The sequence below is a fragment of the Rhinopithecus bieti genome, unplaced genomic scaffold (assembly GCF_001698545.2).
Source record: "Rhinopithecus bieti isolate Rb0 unplaced genomic scaffold, ASM169854v2 scaffold_41913, whole genome shotgun sequence".
Lineage (NCBI taxonomy): Eukaryota > Metazoa > Chordata > Mammalia > Primates > Cercopithecidae > Rhinopithecus > Rhinopithecus bieti.
Window position 1 is genome coordinate 6,989,085 of NW_016818964.1, and position 21,978 is coordinate 7,011,062.

Here is a 21,978-nt window from a genome sequence, read left to right on the forward strand (position 1 = left end):
TCCATCCATCCATCCAAACATCCAACCATCCAACCATCCACCCATCCATTTATCCTTTCTTTTACTGCTATGCTTATATGTCTTTATACCTTTTCTCTTTTTGCATATATATAACCACGTGTGTGCATATGTATGTGTATAATTTTAAATAGATATACATAGAACACTTATGGTCTTTGTTCTCACAGAGCATGGTCTAGTGATCTAATGGCTGGGACATTGTTGGCTGAACATGAATGTGGATATCATTGTGCTATTTTCCCAATGATTTGGGGTCTCCCTTTGGGATTTGGGATATCCTGCGGACCCGGAAGATATCCTCAACCTAATGACCATAATGCTGGAAATGTTCCAATGAAATTACCTGAAGGGAACAAGGCCAGGCTGATGTGGATGACTAGGTAAGGAAGAAACTAGATCAGTTTTGTTTTTTTTTTTTTTGTTTTGTTTGTTTGTTTGTTTTCTGGAGGAAAATGTACACTTTGCCTCCAGAGAACAAAACAAAAATTATGTCAGTCCACTGTATTGTCCCATATTATGCACTTTTAAAACAACTCTCCAGTCATTATTTACTCAATCAATGAGACATTTGGTTCATTAAATGAACTTACTGTGTACATGGGGTTGGCCTTATCCCTGCCCTTATGGAACTGAACTCAAAGGAGATGAACACATAAATCATGAGGAGAATGAGTAGGAGTATTGGCCATGATATTGACCATGATATGACTCTGGGATCATCTCAGAAACCATGTGCTTCATCAACCACTGGGTGCCAGAGATCATCAGTGAGTGTGGAGAGGTTTACGGAGAGGAACCACCTTCCCTGAGAGTCTCCTGAGACATGAGCAGACCTCAGGCCATCTGACCTAATTCATAGGTTGGGTCAGAGGGTCACAGGTAGGCAAGAGGATGCACACACAGGCAGTGTTTGCCCTTAAGGTTTCACATAAGCTAGCAGAAATAGTTTACACTTTGATTTGGGGACCAGACAGAACTAAAGTCAAATCTTGTCTTTACACACCTTCAGAGCTGGGAACTTGATTAAAGGCCCTCAACATCTCTGAGCATGTATAAAATGGGGAGAAAGCACTTCATCTGTCATGGATATCAGAAGTCTTGGAAATAATGCATGCACAACACTGAGCTTAATGCCTAGCATAGAGCAGACACTTACTAGACAGTAGCTTACAGCACCTGCAGGTTTGTTAACCAAAGCCCCTCACCTGAGCTGACCAATCGTCACAGCTGCTGCTTCTCTCAGCTCTGATCCTCTAACTTATTTTTCAGCCTTTGGCTTCTTTCTCAGATCAAATGGTCTTTATATAGCTTCCCCGGGCCACAGATTCTGTTTATCTACTCTGCTTCTAGCCTTCCTCGGTAGAAGTTTAGTTCCCTCCAGTCCCAGAGGTTTAGAAGGGTGTGATTGAGGGTGCACTAATATCCTGTGGGCAATAGCTTCACTGGGATTGACTACCCACTGCAAAGAGAATCCAATACATCTTGAGAGCATTCACATAAAACATCAGAAAAAATTAGTTTCATCCCTCTTTAAAAGACAGGAAGTAAGCTCAAAGTTAACCTACCTAAAAGATACACATCTAGTAAGGAGTAGAGTTTAGATGTCACCCTAAGTCTATATAAGAGACTTAGTACTAGTCTACTGGCAGCACTAGATTTCCAGTCTAGTAGTCTGAAAAGCACATCACGTATAGATTTGTATATTACTGTACATATAGTGGACCTGGATTATATTCAAATTACACACATCAATTTTAATAAAAGAGGTGGCTCTTTGCTCCAGGGAATTTGTAATATCACTGAGTGAACAGAACTTGGAATCAAGAAAGAGGAAACAAAGCTTCCTTGAGATAAAGCAACACCCAGAAAGCCCACTTGATCCAGGGAACCTGAATATGATACTGGTGGTAGTTGTCAGGACTGGGAGCAGCAGATGCAAGATTTAGTGGGTCAGTTTTAGAATATCTGGTTTGAAAGTGGAAAAACTCAATGGATCATCTAGACTTTGGAATTTATCTCTCCTTCCCCAATTCTCCACTCCCCCAACAACAACAACAACAACAACAAAAACACCTGGAATAAACAGGTCTTACATTGAGGTAGTTGATGGAATAATGTACTCTCCTTTCAGGAACCCCTTGGAGGAGGCAGATTCTGCCCTTTGAGCTATACATTACCATTCCTGAAACTGTAAGGTACCTGTGTCATTAATGGAAGGAGAGAAGGGAAGTATTAGGACTGCAAATTTGGGGTGCATGACCAGCCTGGCACTGAGCTTGCAGACTCCCAGAATCAGGGATGGGAGGGGCCACCAGCAACCTAGTGGCTCACTTGCGGAGCCCTGTCTTCTGCCTGAAGCCCAGAGGTGAAGGCATTCCGAAGTTAGTTGAGGCAAAACAAAACTAGAACATCCTTCTCAAATACATGACATATATTCATCTACCCCTTGGATAAGTTACACAACAGAGGCTGAGGGTTATAGACCCAATTGTGTAACTCCTACAATTAAAGATTTCCTGAACTAGGGGGTGGCAAAGTACCCCCTCTGTCCAAACCAAGCCCCTCCATCTGTTTATGTAAATAATACTTTATTGGACACAGCCACACCCATTCATCGATGTTTTCTCTGTGACTGCTTTCCTGGGTGCAAGAAATGTCTGGCCTGGAAAGATGAAAATATTTACTATCTGGCCCTTTACTGAAAAAGTTTGCTAAATCCTGAAGAGGGACAATTACCAGGGTAGGTGTCTCTGCTCAGTAGACACCTTTATGTGACAATTTCCAAAGGGACGCTAACCCTGGTTAGTCTGCCAAATAAATAAAATATTACAGACCTTCCCAGTCAAAGGCACAGAGTGCAAGAAAGAAAGAAAAATAATAATAAAAGGTAATCCCATCGGATTTATCGTTTCAGCCCTGAAGCAAGCCGAGTGCATCTAAAGAACCCTTTCTCAGGAGAGTGGCGAGGCTGTTGAGAAGAGGACCCATCCACAGGAGCTGACAGGGAAACCAACTCAGGGAAGGCGGTGTTGATGTCCCAGGTCAGTGCTGGTGGGGAGACCACATTCCTCTGAAGAACAGTGTTAAGCCTTAATTTGTCAGGTGTTTTCTCGCATCTGAATCCCACTTACAATTGATCTGGGTGGGGTGATGGGGGTAGACTTGCTGTTAAAGAACAATTTGCAATTGAAATATGACCAATGCATTATTAATGCCAGGAGCCATTCTGGGGTAATATTTATTTACTCCTGTACAATCAGAAGGGTCTCACAAGAGAAAGGTAAAAGAAAAAGAGAGAAAGACAGGGGATTGATGGAAAGAAGAAAGAGAAAGGAGACAGGCTGACAGAAAGAAAAAGTGGGAAAGAAAAGAGAGAGGCTGGCTTTTTTTCTTTCTTTTTTTTTTTTTTTTTATGTGTTTGCCTTCACGACTTCGAAGTTCTCGCTAATTCCATCTGTCCACAACAGAGCCATCAACGGCGAGAAAAAGCATTTCCATATGTGCAAATTAGCATCCAGCCTCCCTTAATCTGTGCCGTGGTCCTCTGAAGTAGATGGTGAGCTTGCCTGCCAAACCCACTAATGGCATCTGAATAGAGACATTATTGGCTGGAGCTGCTGTGGGGCTATTCTCCCCTCCAACTCTGAACCGGCCCTGATCTCTTATGTTGCTTCCACTCTGGACTGATGGTGTCACTTTGCTCAATTTCCAGTAAACACATGACCTCAGCAGCCCCACTCCCTTAATGAAAGCCCCTTTCCCTGCAGACCCATGTATCTCTCTTCTAATGAGATTGGGCCCTTAGATAATGACACTGTGGTCACCCTGCCCAGTGGCAGCTCACATGGCCAGTCTGGCTTTCAGAGATTCAGAAGAATGTCTGCGGGCGTCTGCTCCAAGCCTGTCCCCTCAATAGGTTGGAAAGGAGCCCACAAACCTTGCCCAGCCTCTCACCCACTGGCAGCCACACCTTTCTCTCTTTTATTCCTTTTCTTGTCCAGATAAGCCTGGTTCCTCTCTCTCTATTTCTGTCTTGCTCGGGACACAGCACTGTATTCATTTATTGCAAAAGCGTTTGTGAAATTATTAGGAAGTGCAAGAAAATGGCAGAGATTGGATGTAGTTCGTTTTCTCCTGATGCTTACACTCCACTTGTGTAGACACAGGAGGCAGGAAACAAACAGTTGGAAGCTGGAGCTGCTTTACAAAGCAAATGTGTAAGAGCTAGAGGGGAGTGTTTACAAAGGACCACCCTCAATGTATGATTTTGGTTTCCTGGGTTTCAGCCTTGGCATTTTCTCAGGATTTTGGGTTAAGCCCATTCATTTTACCAATCCTATTCTGACCCTCTGGGGTGGTTCATGTCTATCATGCCAGCTCTGAATACAAAGAACTTGTCCCTAGTGCTGACATCCCTAAAGGATCCCAGTGAAACATTTCTGTACCTGGATTATAGTTCTCCCTATAAGCCTCTTGGGGAAACCTTCTCTTGCCCATTTACTAGGGAGTACATGAGGCAGTTGGAGCAATTGGAAAGGGTGAACCCTTAAGGTCATTGAGTTCCTCAATATCCTTCCCTTCCTACTCCTATGGGATTTTTCCACCCATTCTTTGGAAGCTTCCACACTGCTGATAGCATTTTTGTCATTGTTTTGTTGTTACAAAAGGGAGACACCAAAAATATACTGTGGCAGAAAGTGAAACACTCCTCCCCTCTTTTTCTTTTTGTCTGTGCCCTTTTCATTTCTTCCAGATATCAGATGTTGAGAATCAAGGAAATCAATCAATACATGAAAGCCTGACCAGTCCAAGTGCTCTTGAAGAAGGAGGTGTCACGTGATCTTGGGAGACACTAGTGCACCAGGAGGTTAATGCTGTGTGTCTCCGTCTTCTCATTCAGAAGTTGAGTCTTCCTGAAGACTCCCCTCTTCTCCTGATGCCATCTCCAGCCTTGCTTGGATTTTCAGTGGAGGGATGAGGCACAGTGCTCTGAGTTCCCTCCAGAAGGGCTGGGAAGGACCAAGACCACTCCCTCTTCCTGTGCTCCTGCGCAGTGACTCACTCTCACTCTATCTGCAGGTTCCCGATTCACTCCAGCTGTGGAGAACTCCCAAGGATAATCTAGAAATTCCAGAGCATGTAGCATCCTCCTGGAAACAGGAGGATCTCAGAAAGCACAGCATCTGCTTTTCTGACCTCTCCTTTTACAGAAGAGAAGAATTCCCAAAAAGACGGATGAACGAGACGAGCACTTAACCTCAACAGAGTCTTAGGCAAAATCACATCGCTCTTCAGCTCATCAAATTCTGCCCTCAAAGTCCCGGGTGACAGACTTGGAAGAAAGAATAGAAAATATGGATTCAGGAGAGCAGCCTGTGGAGCTGAGAATGGCTGTCATGCAAGATTGGTTCAATTTATTCTATGTGGCCCTAAGGGCAACCCTAGTAACAGTGGCTGGGAAATGGAGAGCATGATATCAGGGCTCAATATAACGAATTATTCCCTGGTTTTCAGAGCTGTCCAAAGAGGAAACCGGTTACCTCAACATGGACATCAAATAATTAGCATTCTTACAGCAAAGGAAATTACAAGACAATTGCCATTTACGAAGCATGTTCCAGACCACCAAGTCCTCTTCCACACGGTAATCTGATCCTGATACCATCTCTATGAAGCAGGTACTAATTTCCACTCACTTGTTTTAAACGAGGAAACCAAGGCTGTGCAGGGTACAACAAATGATGTAAACCTTCAGGACTCATCATGAACAAAGCCCAAAGCCAGGCTGGAACTCCTGCCTTTTCATTCCAAATGTATCATTATTATAAACCTTCTATTACCAAAGGTACTCGAGAAGACAGTGAGACAGTCACAGGGGTGCTTTTGTACAGGACTCCAGCTTTGTGTGAGGTCTCGGGTCAGAGCAAATGAATGTCCCTTCAGAAAGCCAAAGGTCTGGGGCTTCCCAGGTGACCTGATGGCCCATAACCACGTAGCTGGTGCACACACATGCTACAGTTAATGGTATTTGCTATTTCCAATTCACAGCTTTTACTGTTATGCAAAGACTTTGCATGGAATTCCTTCTGCGTGAAGCATTCCTCTCCTACTTCCTATGATTCTCAATAAATATTAACTGAAGTTAATATTTACATAAATATATTTAGGATAAAATCTTAAACTCAAATAAGCTATCATCTTTTCTGTGAACCCCTCAGTCTCTCACTGCCATTCCCAAGTACCTGCCCCGCTAAACACTCTTGCCTTGAATCATCAACCCAATCTGTAATTTTTATTCTCTTGTTTGTATCTTTGACTTGACTATGAATGCTTTGAGAGAAGGACCTTGTCTTATACACCTTCAACATCTTTGTCTCTGGCGTGCCGTAGATACTAAGGAAAATCTGAATGAATGACTGATGTAGATGCACCTAGCCTGTTAGAAACTGCTTGCCTCGGGATATCCAAATTTTCTCTCTCCCATGTGCCCACAAGATTTCTGTTTCTGATGCAAAGGAGAGAACCATACCTGGTGTCCTCGCCAGCTTGAATGCTGGGAAGGTCCTTACGGCTGCTAAGCCTGCCTTGCCTGGTGGTGCCAGGAATGGAACCACAGTCTCCTGAGCATAGCAGATTCCATATGCTAGCCCCCTAGTCTGCTAAGTCACCAGCCAGCCTAAATTTGAAACATTTCTAAAGTGTTATACAATGTTGCAATAATGTTTTTACAAAACAAAGGCTGAGTTACTGGAAGCCATTTTTGACCAATCAGCATCTTACTGAAAGAGGAGCCCCGATTGTACCATGGGTAACACAGTGAAAAGAAAAAAAAAAAAAAAATACCACAGTCAGAGCTCAGCCAGGAAACACGTGCTTTGTAAATGGGGAAGGGATGGTGAAGAACTATGGTTGAAATGGGACTGAGGAGGGGCCAAGGATTGTGAGTGGAAAATGTTTTAAAATGAAAGAGTTGAACACAAATCCCAGGCAAATAATGCTCAGCTCTTGGGTCCTGTGGACCAGTTGTACTGAGATGAAATGGTAGATGCTACTTAGAGTTAGGAAAATGATGTAGGATCTTAGCTGTCAATCAAACTTCATCCATATGGTAATGGGAACCCTCACATGGCTTCATGCACTTGGGCTATAATAACAGTGGTAGTGTCTCAGGAAAAGGAGGTGATTGCCTTGCTCTGCTCTGTGCCGGCTAGGCCACACTTGGCATTTTGTGTTTAATTCTGAACACCGAGCTTCACAGAGGATGTGCAGGGAGAATCCTCAGCAGGGAGTGACTGAGATGCAGACAGCATAAAACATCAGCACCTATCCAGAAAAAAAAAACAAAAAAAACCATAAAGGTCAATTTGAAAAGAAAACATCTTGACTATTGGAGGCACGAACTATGTTCAAATAGCTGAAGAACTATAATGAAAGGCCTGGATTGTGTTTTCACCAAGTTCCTTGCTCATTTTGGGACCTCTGTGGTGAGTTTTTGCGTGGACAGACAGATAGATGAGAGAATATGGACAGATGGGGAGGGAGATATACCTGGGGCCCTTGCAAAGAAGAATCACAGAGGATGCTCTCATTTGGTGGGAGGAAGAGCATTTCAACAGAATGAGCTCTTCAGAGAGATGCTGACTGCCACAGACAGTAGTGAATTCTCTGCCACTGGGTTTGCTGAAGCAGAAAGGGATAGGCCCCCTAGCCAGAAATGCTGAACCAGAGACCCAGATGGCAGCTGGAGCAGTGACGTGCAGGCTGGGTGAGCACTGGGTGAGTCAGGATACTTTTTACTATAGCTCACAGAAAATCCAGCTCAACACTGCTGAAGCACCCAGGGATGTGTGAGTTCCCCTGACAAGAAGGTTAGGGACGGGGCAGGTAGGTTTTGTGGCTCCGTAATATTTTCACACTCCATCTTCCTCAACATGTTGTGAGCACAGTTCCAGGTACTGCAGAAGGACACAGACGCAATAGTGGAGTGGGACTGCAGAGGTTGTTGTGTTCCGAGGCCCCCAGGCTGAAGCTGGATTCTTTCTCCGCTGATGCGCTTAGCGGAGGTAGAAACAAAAGTAGGATTTGGTTACCCAAAGGAAGGGATGGGAGGGATGGTTGTTTCATGGGCAGCAACAGTGGCTGCCAGAGCTTTTTGTATTTCCTTCTCCTCTACTTTTAATTTAGATTTATATGATATACATATGTGTATTTAAATATCAATTTTACCTACTTAAATAGATGATGACATTTGATAGATAATATTACCAAGGTGTGTGTCGCTTCTTGGTGCCTTATTAGTTTTTAGTTCTCTTGTTCTTTGCAAATATATGGACTCCAGGCATGTGTGTGCGTGTGTGCAAATTACTTTTACCCAAATAGGAGTGCACCATACATACATCTCTCTTAACTAATTTTTAGTTCACTTATCAACAGGTAGAGCATTGCATATCAGTACAGTGTGTGCTTGTATATCTGTGTGAATATGTGCGCGTATACACCCATATATATATACACACACATACATATTTACCGATAATACAATTAAATATATCTATTTAATTTCATATATATACACATATATACACACACACTTGAAGAATTATCTTTTTAATGGCTGTCTACTATTCTGAATATTTAAGGCATTTGCTGTATTTTGATTCTACAGATTATGTTGCAACAAATCTCTTTATACATTTGCTTTAAACAATCTTCATAAAATAGCTGGGTCAAAGTGTTTCTGAAGCTTTATTCTAACTAGTCACTGCTGAATGTCTCTGCACTAGTGTTGCAGTAATCTGCACTTGCAACAGCAATGAAATACCCAGCATAGCTCCCCAAGCTCTGCCCCACGCAATGTGTTTTTAGACTCACCTTTGCCAATCTGATAGGAGAAAACAATATTTGATAATAGTTTTAATTTGCATTTATCTTATTACAAGTAAATTTTGTATATTTTTTATGCGTAAAAGCTATTTGTGTTTCTCTTTCTATGAACTATTGTTCATAGAAAAACTGTTTTGTTCTCTTTTGCCTGCTTTTTTGCCTATTTTTTTTTTTATAATTCCTTAAAAGACTAAGTTCCAAGAAGTTGATCAAGCTTCTTTCTCTCATCTTTTAGATCATAGGTTAATCTGGAAAATCCACAAATGTGAGCCAAGACACATCTCTTCTTTTTCTCCTGTGGTCACAGAAAGCCACTCGTAGACAGGGGTCTTGGGGTAGCTGTCTGCCCTCCACCTCACTCTTGGCCTGTGACTTGGTTGAGCCACTGCCACTCTGAGACTTCCTTCCCCCTGACAAGGTATCCAGTCCACAGAGTCACCTCTTGTCTTTCTCGGGGGCAGTGAGCCATGAATAAGCCAATGAGTGTGAAAGCCTTTTCCAGACTGTATAGCTAGTGTGTGTTTCCCAGCTGAAGCCCAGCCTATTGTAGGCTTGGGCAGAATGAAGCATGTTTTCTTATTTCCTCTTCTTCTGTGCCCCAGATGTTCAGCAACACCCATAGCAAAGGTCTTGGGTAAGGCATGCCGGGGGCACGACTGCCCAGGCTGCACCATTGCCTGGAGACCCACCTCTCAGACCTGGCGCTCGTGGGTGGGGAGGCAAGCCAGGCCCCTTGAGCCTCCCCCAATCCCCATCTCCTCTTCATCCCTCACTTGGATCCCTCAGAATCTGAGCTCTTCTAAGACTTCCGTTCAAAACCAAGCAACTCTGAAGTTGTCGGAGAGCCCTTGCTAGTTGAATATCCCAGCTCCTCAGTGGGCAGAGATGCATTCTGAGCAGGGAAGCCAACTGTGGCATGACTCTAAATCTTCCTTCAGTGTGGCATCATTCTAAATCTTCGTTCCAGCCTCCCTGTTTCAGGACTTATGAATTATTAACGAGCCCTCTGTTTGTAATGCCGGGCTCTCTGCTTCCTCCAAATTAAATTACTAAGGAATATATTTGATTATAAACATACTTAGTAAATGTTTTCATTGTTGCTTTCTGTAGCTTCCTTTGTACTAAAGTGTTATAATGTCAAAAAGTCAACCGCAAACATCTACAGCCTGCCGTGGAAAATCATTGAGAGCAAGCGCGGGGCAAATTAAGTAATCAGAAATGAAAACCACTTTAGGACAATAGTGAATATAATTTGTCATCTCTCAAAAAAGTCAGGGGAGGGACACTGCTGCAGCTGAGCACTTCTGGAAGGGGACCTGAAACTGACAGCAGAAAGCTGAGTGGGGTGGGCTGCATCCCTCTTCCTGTTTGTGCCCCTGACTAAGACGAAGCCTCTCTGTGCCTCTCCTTCCTGATCTGCAGAGTGGGAACACTAAGTCGGTCTGACCTACCCCACAAAGCCGCTAAGAAAGCAGTTTTATACACTGTAAATTATCTCCAACTGTGAACGCCAAGTACTGTTTTAACAAAAGTAAACAATGAAAATGCTGAGAAGATGGAGTGTAACAAATACTTAGTCAACAACAGTTATGCCAGCTGGGCCGTGGGCTAAGGGGTCCATAGGTTCTATGCATGAACTTTAACATGGTCCCTATCTTCTAGGAGCTCACAGTCTAGTGGGTAAACACACACACAAAACAATTGTCCAGGTTCAGCTGGGCAAGTCTACCACTGCAGGCACAAACCAACTACTCTAAGTAGAGAAGAGGGCATTACAGTGGGCCCCCTTATCCAAAGTTTTACTTTCTGTGGTTCAGTTACCTGAGGTTAACCATGGTCCAAAATAGGTGAGTATGGTAGAATAAGATATTTTGAGAGAGAGAAAGAGAGACAGACTACATTCATAAAACTTTTCTTACAGTGTGATGTTGAGATTGTTCCATTTTATTAGTAGTTATTGTTGTTCATCTCTTCCTATGCCTAATTTGTAAATTAAACTTTATAATTAATACATACATGTAGGGAAAAGCATAGGCTGTATGGGGTTCAGCACTATCCGAGGTTTCCAGCATCTGCTGGGGTTGGATAACATGGATGAGGGGCTACTGCATATGCATGACACTGGGAGGACATGGGGCTCAGGGACAGAGCTTTGCTTGCAGATTTGATAGCAGAGAAAAGATGGAATTTACAGTAGGATCAGAGACATTCCAAGGAAGCTTCTGGGTGAGAAGGAAGGAAGGAGAGTTTCAGGAAAGGGGAACAGTGCTCGTGCAAGTCCAAGGTATTGAGTATTAGAGAGTATATTAGTCTGTTCTCATGCTGCTAATAAAAACATAATTTGTAAAGGAAAGAGGTTTAATGGACTCACAGTTGCACATGGCTGGGGAGGCCTCACAATTATGGTGAAAGAGGAAGGAAGAGCAAAGGGATGTCTTCCGTGGTGGCAGGGAAGAAATAGCACGTGCAGGGGAACTTCACTTTATGAAACCATCAGATCTCGTGAGACTTATTCACTATCATGAGAACAGCTCGGAAAAGATCCACCCCCATGATTCAATTACCTCCCATCAGGTCCTCCCCCAAGACACATGGGAATTATGGGAGCTACAATTCAAGATGAGATTTTTTGGGGGGGGGACACAGCCAAACCATATCAGAGAGCACTGCCTTGAGGACCAGAAAGTCGATGTTTACGGGTAGAGTGGAGACAAGGGAGCTGGGCAAAATTGCTGGGGCCCAGCTATCAAGGGCCTTGGACTGCCATCTTGAAGAGTTTGGAGGCTCTTCTATGACTAACAGAAACCATTGATACATTCAAATAGTAAATTGCTGTCACAACTGTCTTTTCAAAACATAGCTCAATGACCACCAAAGGCAGTGAAGTGGAAAGGGAATGGGTTTGGGAGCCAGCGAGACCTGGGTTTAACTCCATTGCAGTAGAACCTTCACCACCCTGTGTCTCACTTTCTTCCTCTGTGCAGTGGACAAAACACGGCCCACTTCTCTGAGTTGCTGGGAGGAAAAATGAGACCATGTATGTAAGATTTCTAGCCTTGCATCTCACATAGAAATAAGCAATGATTGGCTTTTGTGTTATTTTCCTTATGGAAATTCTGACCCTTTTGTTCCTTCTTGAAGCATAGGAGAAAAAAACAAAAGAACAGACAGGAAGGCAGTGTCCTACGGAGGGAAGAATGAGGCCATGTGGCCATCCATGAACCATACCTGCTTTCTCAGCCTCAGTTTCCCTAGGGGTGTGGAGCAAATTTGAAGGGCCCATCTAGCTTTAACTGCCTCTCATGATATCAAATGGACATGTGGGAGACAGAATTTGTTTAATGGGAGCCCTTCTATGACCACAGCATGACAAATGACATTTAATGCAAGCTACAAAGGCACCAGATGAGGACTTAAATGAAAATAAAATGGCATCTCCATATCATCACAAATTAGCTCCATCTATCCGCACAGCCTGTGGTTCTGAAGTAATAGTTTGAAATTCAGCAACACTTATGGTTAACACATGCTGGTTTATTCATTTGTTTTCTTCATCAAACATTTACTAAGCACTTATTAATGCCAAGAACCATCCTAATTTTTAGGGACACCAAGATGAAAGGGCTTATCTTTTAACACAAGTTAACCATCTTCTTCAAGCTCATCAGAACCCCTCGAGGGCAGAGGTTATGTTTTATACGTCTCTGCTGACATTTACAAGTCCAGTGTCTGTTGAACAGTAAGGCAACGAATAACTTCACTGTTGATGGTGGAGTGGTCCTGGTGTTTGTGGGCTGGTGTTTGTGAGGCTGCTGCTGATGGTGGTGGTGGTGGTGATGGTAGTGGTGGTGGTAATTGCAGTGGTGGTATTTGTGGTAGTGGTTTGATATTGGTTGTGATGAGTGAAGTGATGCTTGTTTTGCTGGTAATAGTGATTGTGGTGGAAGTGCTGGTACCTCCATCAACAGCATGAGTGTTGGACGTGAAGGTGCTTGTTTTGTTGATCATGACTTAATTTTTTACCAAATGAATATTATTTTATTTTTCTTCTTGGTGGCATTTTGTTTTATAAATTCCTGTGTTTTTACATGAAGGATACACGTTCATTGAAATATAATATAAAATCATATTAACAATATAACCCTTACTTGGTTTTGATTCACATACTTTAAAATGCATACATGCATTTTACATAGAACAGCCTGTTTTATAACCTGGCTTTTCACTGAATCAAAATATCATTCCCTTTCAAAAAAAAAATCATCTTTCTTTTTTATAAATAACTTGTAGACCTTATTATTAAAGACAGCATCTTGTTTCATTATTGGAGTCTATGATTCTTTACTGAACCAGTTCTTGAGCATCTACTTCCTAAGTTAGTGAAATGAGTGTAGACTTCGAGGAAGGTATGGCAAAGATTCAAAGCCAAACTCCACTCAGAGCTCGATGACACTGAAGCACGTTCCTTGGTGTCACGGAGCCCCCATCCATTCTTCTATAAAATGAGGGTATCAGTGCCTACCTCCTAGTGTATTTTGAGGCTGAAATATAATGCCCCATAGAAAGCCCAGTGACTCGCCTATGTCAGATACTCAGGTAACCTTCTCCATGTATTGGCCACACTACCTGGACAGCTTTTGCTTTTTCTTAACCCATTTAGAAAACTTGGGGAGCTATTAATACAAACAGGTCCATCTTCCAACTCAGGAGGAGAAGTACAAGTGGGCCAGGGAGATCCAATCTTCCCATGGTCACCTTTTCACTCTCTCCCACTCCCCAGTTGTTGGGTCTTGCATAGCAATTGCAGGACAGAGCAATTGTTAAGATGAGGTTGCCATTTCTCCCTGCCACAAGCAATGTGGAAGCAGTGAGAAGAGAAGACAGGATCCCTACTACTGGGGTCAGAGGAAAACGGAGGGAATATTTCTGCCTTATTTAGCATAATGAGTTGGAACTCAGAATGCATTACCCAGCAGAACCATATTGTAAGTGATAGTAGGTTTCCAGGCTAGCCCTCAAAAGTTGCCACCATCCAAAAAGGCCCTGGGTCCCATGTAAACAGGGCCATTTCAGTTGACTCTAACAAGTATTAACTTCAGGTTATTTAAAAAATTTAAAACACGACCAAAAAAACCTTTCTACTCCTACAGGTGATGTCAATGCCGAGGAATGGCAATCAGAAAAATGTCTATGGTGAGTATCTTAGTCTGTTTTGTGCTGCTATAACAGAATATCTGAGGCTGGGTAATTTACAAAGAACAGAAATTTGTTTCTCGCAGTTCTGGAGGCTGGAAAGTCCAAGACTAAACTGCTGGTATCCTGTGAGGGCATTCTTGCATGGAAAAAGGCCAAAGGGCAAGAGAGGATATGCAAGAGAGAACAGAAAAGGGGATAGTCTCATTTTATAAAAAACACACTTCCTGGATAACAGTATGAATCCGTTTATGAGGGCAAAGCCCTTATAACTTGATCATCTCTTAAAGATCTCACCTCTGACAGGCCCCAATGTGTGTTGCTCCCCTCTATGTGTCCATGTGTTCTCACCATTTAGCTCCCACTTACAAGTGAAAACATGCAGTATTTGGTTTTCTGTTCCTGTGTTAGTTTGCTAAAGATAATGGCCTCCAGCTCCATTCACGCCATTGCAAAGGACATAATCTTGTTCTTATTTATGGTTGCATTATGTACCACATTTTTAAATCCCAGTCTATCATTGATGGGCATTTAAGTTGATTCCATGTCTTTGCTTTTGTGGATAGGGCTGCAATGTACATACACATGCATGTGTCTTTATAATAGAGCAATTTATATTCCTTTGGGTGTACACCCAGTATGGGATTGCTGGGTGAAATAATATTAATATTTCTGTCTTTAGGTCTTTGATGAATCACCACACTGTCTTCCACAATGGTTGAACTAATTTATACTCCCACCAACAGTGTATAAGCTTCCTTTATTCTTCACAATCTCACCAGTATTGGAGGGTGGAGGGTGGAGGGTGTGTGGAGGGAGAGGATCGGGGAAAATAACTAATGAGTAGCAGGCGTAACACCTGGGTGAAGAAATAGTTGGAACAACAAACCTCCATACACAAATTTACCTATGTAACAAACCTACACATGTAAGCTGAACTTAGTAAAAGTGTTTTGTGTTTGTTTGTTGTTTTTGTTTGTTTGTTTGTTTTAAGAAAGGTCTCATCTCTCAATATCATTGCATTGGGGATTATTTCCAATACACAAATGTTGGGGAACTCATTCAGACCATAGCAGTGAGAAAGAAATCTGCATACAAAATTGTACCCAATAAAACTATTAGCTTTGTGTTTAAAGTATAATTAAAAAACAAAAACAAAAACAAAAAAAAAAAAACACCCCTTGGCCCAACTGGCCTGGAAGTTCAGTCCAAAGCCATTCTGTGAGTTGAGGAATCTGCAGTGAGTTGACCTGCAAAGGCCCCACAGTAAACCAGCAGCGGACACAGGACCAGCTCACATCCTCTTCCCTGTGGGCCTCCACTCTCCACAGCTGCTCCTCTTGGGTCTTCACTGCCACCCCAGACTTTCAAATTCCCTGTGAGTATTAGGGGGACTTTGACTGGAGTGACTTCCCTCTTCCACTGCTTTCTGTCTGAGTGACAACATCCCTGGTGACAAATGCAAACTAATTATGGTCGGTTTCCCCTGAGCATCTCAGAAAGCAGGAAACACAACCATGGATCACACAGCTCCTCATTCCATCTTTGCATTTGGTGTCTTGGGTTTCAGGATGAGAGAAAACTCTTCAACTAGATTCCCATCAATGGACATGTTTAACTGTAAATCCCACGTATGCTCATAAAATGTGTCATTTAAAGATGCTTTGGGTTGGCACCTGGGACTCTAGGCAAAACCAAGCCACAGCTTAATTTAATTACAAGTGGAGAAACTTAAAGAAATCCTAATTAAAGTTTGCTTATGCTAAGCACTCAAATCCAAATGGAGGAGGCAAGAAACATAGTGACTGTGTGGCTTCAGGAAAACCATGAGGGGTTTTCTACCCTAGTGCCAATCAATCTCTGCTTCCACGTGTGAGAATCCCTCTTCTCAACTATTAGGTCAATAATGCGTGCTTTCAATTTGGTTAAATATACCCATTCAGCCCCCACAGCCCATCAGAGTGTCAGAGAAACATGATGCATTTTAATAAACCCAATATTTAGCCAAATACAGCAAACTCTCTTAATAACATTTTCCAGAGGGTGGGAAGTGAAAACGCATCAAGCGGGAAATATCATGTGTGTAACCACCGGACCATGTCTTAAAAAGATAAGTGTTACATGTGGGGACAGATTATAAGTGTAGTAATTTCATGTGGATGCTTGCATGGGGGAGGCCCTTAGGGATGCCAGGAAGAGAGAAGCTTCATGTGGAGATGGGGAGGGGGCGGGGAGAGTGTGATCCATAGTGATCCACATGCCTGGGAGTGTTCCAGCCATCTTGCTGGCTCCAAGGAAATTCAGGGAAGTTGGAAGTAAACGGTGGGATAAGGGTGGCTGCTCAGGGGCCTGGGAACCAGTCCCCAACCTATCTCTTCATGAGCCATGTGACACCAGGCAGGTCATCGGATATTTCTGGGCCCCCTTTGCCTCATATGGAAAGGAGTTTAAAATGCCTCAGTTTCTGGAAATAGGCTTCGTCAAGTCCTCCTCATCTTTTCTCTTCATCTCAACCACCAAATCAAGTTGTCTGCCTTTTACTGAAAATAACCCCGTATAAGGAGTGAGATGCATTTGTGAGTAAGCTCACTCTAGTCTAGCTCCCAGGGATAGTGAGAGCTTCAAACAGCATTGTTTAATATTTTTTCTTCATTATGTATTTATTTATATATTTGAGACAGAGTCTTGCCCTGTTGCCTAGACTGGAGTGCAGTGGTGCAGTCACAGCTCACTGCAGCCTTTAACTCCTAGGCTCAAGAAATCCTTCCTCCTCAGCCTCCCAAGTAGCTGGGACTACAGGTGCATGACACTATGCCCAGTTATTTTATTTATTTATTTACTTTTTTGAGACAGAGTCTCACCCTGTCGCCCAGGCTGGAGTGCAGTGGCGCAATCTTGGCTCACGTCAAGCTCCGCCTCCTGGGTTCACACTATTCTCCTGCCTTAGCCTCCCGAGTAGCTGGCGTACAGGTACCTGCCACCACGCCTGGCTAAATTTTTGTATTTTCAGTAAAGATGGGGTTTCACCACATCAGCTAGGATGGTCTCGATCTCCTGACCTCATGTTCCACCCGCCTCAGCCTATTTTTTTTTTTTGCAGAGATAGGGTCTCTTTATGTTGTCCAGGCTGGTCTCGAACTCCTGGCCTCAAGTGATTCTTCTGCCTTGGCCTCCCAAGTGCTGGGACTATAGGTGTGAGCCAGCATGCCTGGTCCTTTATTCAAATGTTCACTGCAGTGTTTGCCAAACTGCGTTAGGAAGTTACAGATCAGTCTCCATCGTTCAAAGGGAAGGTGTTCAAAACTTGGCTGGGGCTCAAAAGACTGTCCAGGTAGAAGTGAGTAGGCACGGGCATGGTTTCTGGACCTGGCAAAAACTACAGCTCATGCTGGTACATCGTTAAGGTAGAGGTCTCGGACTGGTCTAGCAGTGCGTTTGGTTCTGATTCCTCACATTGCAGAGCAACCCGCGCCCCCAGTCAGCCTGGATCTAGTGGATGCTGCCCCTGGAACACACCATGCCTCACCAGTGCTAAAGAGCTGACCTCTCAGAAACTGTGTCTGCTGCACCTTCCTGCTGATGACCCCTTGTTAGGTGTAGTTTGAGAGGTGCCTTCTCTCTAGCTCCTGACAACCAGCCCTCGCAGGAGGAGACAGAGCTCCCACCTGCCCAGAATTGTCAAAGGCCACTGATATTTACCAAGAGAAACCACAAATGATTGAGTGGCCCAAATGGCTTAGCACTCTTCCTAACACCTCTCTGCTGCCCTGACTGCTACTCCCAGCTTCATCCTCTGAAACTCATTTCTGATATGTCATGTCTCACTTAATGAACTGCAAGGCTTCTGAGTTTGGCATTCAAGGATTTCGGACCCACAGGAAACATCTGTTATTTGTATATACTTGTTGTTGAAAGGTACTAATTTTTGAAGTTCAGCTTTTGTTTTGCTTTTGTGTGTGTGTGTTTTTGGTTTTCTTTTGTTTTGTTTTTTTGAGACAGAGTCTGACTCAGTTGCCCAGGCTGGAGTGCAGTGACTCCATCATGGCTCACTGCAGGCTCAGTGACTCATGGCTCACTCAACCTCCCAAGATCAAGTGATCTTCTCAACTCAGTCCCCCACCTCCACCAAGGCCTCCCCACCTTGCTTGAGGAGCTAGCACTATAGACATGCACCACAGCATCCAGCTAATTTGTTAAACTTTTTATATGGATGAGTGTCTCATTATGTTGCCCAGGCTGGTCCTGAACTCCCGGGCTCGAGAAGTCCTCCCACCTTGGCCGCTCAAAGTGCTGAGATTACAGTAGTGAGGCACTGTGCCTGGTTGAAGTTTGGTTTTGAACTTCGGAAATATTACCTTGCTTTGAAGTCAATTTTTGCCATTTACGAGCAATCTTATTTTCTTTGAGAGAGGAGGTCTCTCAGCGCTTCCCTTTCCTAATCCAACCTGTGGGGACACAGGTCCTAACACAGAGGGCTGCAGGCTGAGCAGGTGTGTCCCCAGGATGGCTGGGCTCTGGTGGGCCCGGTCAGCATCTTAGGACTTGGTGTAACTCAGTAGTTCTCATGCAGGGGCAACTTTACCGCTCAGGTGACATTTGACAATATCTAGAGACTTTTTTTGTTGGAAAACCTTGGGAGGAAAGCGCCGCCACCATTTAATAAGTAAAGGCTAGAGATGCTGCTAAACATCCCACACTGCACGTGACGGCCCTTAGTGACCAAAATGTTATCCAGTCCCAAGTGTCCAGGTTGCCAAGGTTGAGAAACCCTGACCTACATGGATAATTGCTTTTTTCTAAAGCTTAAAATCTATCTTACCGAAAACCAGAAACTTACACACAAAATAGGCACCAATGTGTTCTTTTCTGCATTCTTACTCTGTATCTCACGCATATATATAATAACTGTCTGTGTAAATAGCCATTACATATTATAAACCTATTTTAATATTTATTTATTTATATATCATAATATAAAGTTATGTCAGAATATAAAATAATTTATATTATATAAATATATGTTTATGTATTTTAATATACACACAAAATAATTATATACCCAGCAAAACAGAGTCAGGAAGACATGGATGGAAAGGAATAGTTGGTAGAAGGAGCTGCTGAAAACTGCAGGGCCACCTTTTCAGGCTCTGCCCAGAGAGAAAAGAGTACAGGGCTGGGCTCAGTGGCTCACACCTATAATCCCAGCACTCTGGGAGATCGAGGGGGATGGATCATGAGGTCAGGAGATTGAGACCATCCTGGCCAAGATGGTGAAACCCCATCTCTACTAAGATACAAAAAATTAGCAGGGCATGGTGGGGGGCGCCTGTAGTCCCAGCTACTCAGGAGGTTGAGGCAGTGGAGTCACTTGAATCTGGGAGGTGGAAGTTGCAGTGAGCTGAGATCGCACCACTGTACTCCAGCCTGACGACAGAGCAAGAGTCCGTCTCAAAAAAAAAAAAAAAAAGAGTACACACTCCTCCCGTGGGCCCGATTGTCTAGTCTCCTGTAGGAAAGCACCTGTACCAGGGGCCACTTCCTGCCCCCACCCCAGACCTGCTAGATGTCCTACGATTCTTCCAACATTCTTCATATCATCGGGCACACCACAGTTGGAGCAGCACAGTGTCAGCCCTTCCAGGTTCAGGAAGCAAAGCAGTTTCCTACCACTAACCCTCAGCTGAAGCCAGACTGAGCTCTGAGGAATGGGCAAGAATGACGCAATGAATAGAAGTAACAACCATTGGAGTTTAGGGTTAAATGCACTTACCCAGGACAGGTAGTATGTTCTGAATATTCCAGCAAGGACTCAGCAACCAGGTCATTCCTTCTCCTCTGCCACCTAGGTTCCCTTCTAAAGCATAGTTGTGGATTATTCTATACCTCACTAAACTATGGTGTCAATGCCATGGCCAAATCTGCTGTATTCTCAGAAACGGGTATATAGTAGACTCTCTGTTAGCTTTTACATATTGAGATAGTCATTGGAGTCTTAGATTGGGGATAAATTGGGCAGTCTTAACTCTTTCACTTCTGACAACAGTGCAAAAAATAAAATCAATTACTCATAAACACTTGGATTAATTTAATTTTTGTCTTAAAGAGGGAAAATTAAAAGAAGCAACTTGTCCCTTCCTACACTGTAGTGACAAGATTAAAAATTAAACTTATACATATTTCATTTCTACATAATAAAGACTTTTTGCAAAAAGAAAAAAAAAACACAGTTCATCTAATTAAATCAAAGAAAATTGCCTGCAGCGGCATTACAGTATCACAATTAAGCCACTGCCAAAACCAACCCTTGGAGTTCTTAAACACCGCTCTGGGTTGAAAAACCAAGTCAGCTTTTGGTGGGTGTATGAATGCTGAGGGTGACTTCAGGAAAATGTGGAGCTTTTTCTTACGTCAATTTATAAGGGTGGAAAAAAGAATTCTAAAGCTATTTGAGAGTCACTGATACATTGAAGATAGCAACAAGACCTAGTTTTTGTTGAAAAAAAAAATCAAGAACAAAACCAAAATTCAGCCTGAAGCTTGGAATTAAAAAAAAAAATACCAAGAATGGCCTCTCTTCTTGTCATCTCCCAAATACTAAAATCATTAAAATGTATACACCTTAAATAAAATCCTTGACGAGGTGGGAAGGTTTCTGAAAGTCGGTAAAGATTACCTTGTAATACTTGATCACACAGTGAACATAGACATGGTCAGTGTGTGGTGACAGCCTTTTTGAGAAGTATGATGTCCAGACACAGTGAAAACCTCACAACCCCTTTTAGACTCAGCCTTGGATTTGATAAGGGCTGGCTTGGACCTCTCCTTCAGTGACTTCACTACCAGGAGGCTAGGCAGGTTGGCTGGTGTGGACATGCTCTGTAAGGGAACAAAGAACCCTGTCGTGTGGCCCCCACCATCCTGCACACCATGTGGTCTTGTAAGTTCCTAATTTGGTTTCTGATGACATTGTGGCAGAATTGAACTTTGTTCTTGGAAATCAGGCCCTGGAACAGGGAGCGCCTCACACAAGCCCTGGCCTGGATCCTGGTTTTGGTGAATCATTCATGCCTTCTTTTAGGTCGAAACAATGCTCCACGGCAGGTGCTGAGCAAATGTTTACTGAATAAAAGTTTCTTTCAGCAGCAGCTTGGCAAGGAGTGCAATGGGCCCAGTGGAGCCTGTGTGGGTCTCTGCGTTCCTGGTTTCTTCTGCCGGGTGGAGAGTCCGAGTCTGAGCCTGAGGAGCCCATGTCTACTCAGTGCCAATAGCTCACCATCAGCCACAGCAAGCTCCGTCTACCGAACAGGCTTTGCAGTTTGCGAAGTGTACTCCCCCAATACAATGTTACGGATCACAGCAACATCCTTGGGGGGATGGGCAAGAAATCCACAACTGTTTGTCTGAAATCCTGAAATTCAGAATCCTCTGAAAGCCAGATGTTTGTTCATAAATTTGGCGCAAACGTATGTGGGGGCAAAATCTGAACCGAACAAATGTGATGTCATTTATAATCTTTATCCTACGGAAAGGCACTAAGCATAGTTTTGAGCGCAGAAATAATAATGAGTTTACAGGGCACTCTCCCAGACCCGCAGGAGGTAGCACACAGTACACTGTATGAGCACTTATTGCCTGTTTGCTATTGATTGCTGCATAACAAAATATACCAAAACTTAGCAATGTAAAGCAACTAGCATTTATTATTTCAGTTTCCATGGGTCAAGAATCTGAGCTTGGCTTAACTGGATCCTCTGCCTCAGGGTCTCTTAAAAGGCTGAGATCAGAGTAGCAGCCCAGGATCTTTCACAGGCTTGCAGTAAAGGTGCAAGCAAAGGCATAGTTATTGCAATGTTTGATTGGGACAGCATCCTCTTCTGAGAT

General features: G+C 43.3%; 1 long non-coding RNA gene across 1 annotated transcript; it reads left to right on the top strand.

Annotated features, from left to right (window-relative positions):
• The first annotated feature begins 202 nt into the window (after positions 1 to 202).
• Positions 203 to 6,129, top strand: LOC108519083 (uncharacterized). The gene is made up of 3 exons (XR_001882517.1): positions 203 to 401; positions 2,936 to 3,062; positions 4,775 to 6,129. It is a non-coding gene; the product is annotated as an uncharacterized LOC108519083 (long non-coding RNA).
• The last annotated feature ends 15,849 nt before the right edge of the window (positions 6,130 to 21,978 follow it).